The sequence below is a fragment of the Otolemur garnettii genome, unplaced genomic scaffold (assembly GCF_000181295.1).
Source record: "Otolemur garnettii isolate 467f Iridium unplaced genomic scaffold, OtoGar3 scaffold00111, whole genome shotgun sequence".
Taxonomy (NCBI): domain Eukaryota; kingdom Metazoa; phylum Chordata; class Mammalia; order Primates; family Galagidae; genus Otolemur; species Otolemur garnettii.
The window spans coordinates 2,239,460-2,242,142 of NW_003852506.1; the positions used below are offsets into that span (position 1 = coordinate 2,239,460).

At 41.3% G+C, this 2,683-nt stretch overlaps 1 protein-coding gene across 1 annotated transcript in view; it reads left to right on the top strand.

Annotated features, from left to right (window-relative positions):
* The window catches only part of CRYZL1 (crystallin zeta like 1), a 47,840-nt gene that overhangs the window by 42,683 nt on the left and 2,474 nt on the right, over positions 1–2,683 (top strand). The gene's annotated exons all lie outside the window — the stretch shown is intronic.

The window sequence follows — 2,683 nt, forward strand, 5'->3', positions numbered from 1 at the left end:
TGCCGTGGCATCACAGCTCACAGCAACCTCCAACTCCTAGGCTCAAGCGAGTCTCCTGCCTCAGCCTCCCAAGTAGCTGGGACCAGAGGCGCCCGCCACAACGCCCGGCTATTTTTTGGTTGCGACTGTCATTGTTGTTTGGCGGTCCGGGCTGGATTCGAACCCGCCACCTTAGGTGTATGTGGCTGGCGCCCTTAGCTGCCTGAGCTACAGGCACCGAGCCGTAAAAACAATTCTAAAAACAAAAGTCAAAACCTTTTTAGAGCAGTGTCAAATTAAGAATTTTTTTAATTTCTAAAATGAGTATTTTAAAGGCAGCTGCACTTGGTAAAGTTTTAATATATTGAATAAAAAATAAGACCTCATTACTCATTAAAGTATATGCGTGTATGAACTAAGAGCTTTGTATAGCCTTACATTTGTCTCTACTTTACTCACGTTTGGTAAATGTGTGGTTACTGTACATATATATGTCTAAAGGTCAGCCCTATCTAGGAGGAGTGACAGAGTGAATTCAAAACACTAAAATGGTAGCATATAATTAGGATATTGCATGTGTTGAGGGGTTTTTTTTTTTTTTTTGAGACAGAGTCTCACTTTGGTAGAGTGCTATGGCATCACAGCTCAAGGCAACTTCTAACTCTTGGTCTTAAGTGATTCTCTTGCCTCAGCCTCCCAAGTAGCTGGGACTACAGGTGCCCGCCACAATGCCCAGCTATTGTTTTGTTACATTTGTCATTGTTGTTTAGCAGGCCAGGGTCAGGTTTGAACCTGCCAGCCACAGTATATGTTGTCGGTGCCCTAACTGCTGAGCTCCAGGCACCAAGCCCATGTATTGAGTTTTAAGGAGATTTCAAAAGCCCTTCATGTAGTAAATATATGAGTTTAAAGCATTTCTGATTAAATATTTTCCTATTAAATTTGGAAAATGCACTTTTACCTGTCAAAAATGAAATTAAAAATTTCAATTCAAATGTCCAATAACACTGTATTTATCAAGAATAGTAAGTTGGGTGGCCCCTGTGGCCCACTGAGTAGGGCGCCAGCCCCATATACTGAGGGTGGTGGGTTCAAACTCAGCCCTGGCTAAAATGCAACAAAAATATAGCCGGGCATTGTAGCAGGCGCCTGTAGTCCCAGCTACTCGGGAGGCTGAGACAAGAGAATCGCCTAAGCCCAAGGAGTTGGAGGTTGCTGTGAGCTGTGACAGCACACCACTCTACCGAGGGTTAATAAGTGAGACTCTGTCTTAAAAAAAAAAAATAGTGAGTTGCTGCAGTAAAGAACACCATAATGCTATTAAAAATAACATTAGTTAGCATGTTTTTTGTTTTTTGGAGACAGTTTCACTTTGTTGCCTTTGGTAGAGTGCCATGGTGTTATAACTCACAGCAACCTCAAACTCTTGGGCTCAAGGGATTCTCTTGCCTTAGCCTCCCAAGTAACTGAGACTACAGGCACCAGCCACAACTCCTGACTATTTTTAGAGGTCTCACTCTGGCTCAGGCTTGATCTCAAACCTTTGAGCTCAGGCAAGGTGAGCTCACCCCCCTTGGCCTCCAGAGTGCTAGGATTACAGGTGTGAGCCTTGGCCCAGTTAGCATGTTAACATGTGTTGGATCTCACATGTTAGAAGGTAGACTGACTACTTTGCCTGTGTTGTATAACTTATTATCTCAAATGCCCTCTCTCTTATGACAATGTGATTTAACTTATTTCTCAAATCCCTGGACCAGATTGAAACATGACATGTTTATATGAAATAATGTTACATTTTCCAAGTCAGAAATATATGCTATATTTTCTCTCACAACACATACACACAGATGGCAATTTCATTAACAGAAGTCTAAAGAGATCTTGCAGAAATGTAAATAAGTGAATTAATATTCATTAGGTCCTTTTTCAATCTTTAAAATGACTTATCAGTTTTTTAATTTACAGTTCTGTAATCTTAAACTGGACTTCAGTTCTCACTTCTACAAATCCCCTTCAATCAGTTTATACATAAGCTAATTGGTACTTAGACATCTGCTTCCTATTCTGTGATTCTAAACCATACCAGCGATTACATTGACTCACAATCCCAAAATTGTAATTTCAATTAAATTACCAAGATAGATTTTCTCTCCTAATTTTTACATCATTTTCTGATTTTGTTAGTGACGTTATAGTCAGGCCTCTGTATCTGCAGATGCAGCATATTGGATTCAACCAACCAAAGATTAAAAATATTCAGAAATAATAATACTAAATAACAATATAGCCTGCAGTCCTATCTACTTGGGAAGCTGAGGCAGGAAGATTGCTTGAACCCAGGAGTTTGAGGCTAGGGTAAGCTGTGATCATGTCATTGCACCCAGCCTGCATGAAAGAGTCAGATGCTATCTCTAGCAAAAAAAAAAGTACAACAATAAAAAATAATACAATAGGGCGGCGCCTGTGGCTCAGTGAGTAGGGCCCCAGCCCCACATACCAAGGATGGTGGGTTCAAACTTGGCCCCAGTCAAACTGCAACAAAAAATAACCCAGCATTGTGGTAGGCGCCTGTAGTCCCAGCTACTCAGGAGGCTGAGGCAAGAGAATCACCTAAGCCCAGGAGTTGGAGGTTGCTGTGAGCTCAGGGCACTCTACTGAGGGTGACATAATGAGACTCTGTCTCAAAAAAAAAAAAAGTATCTCA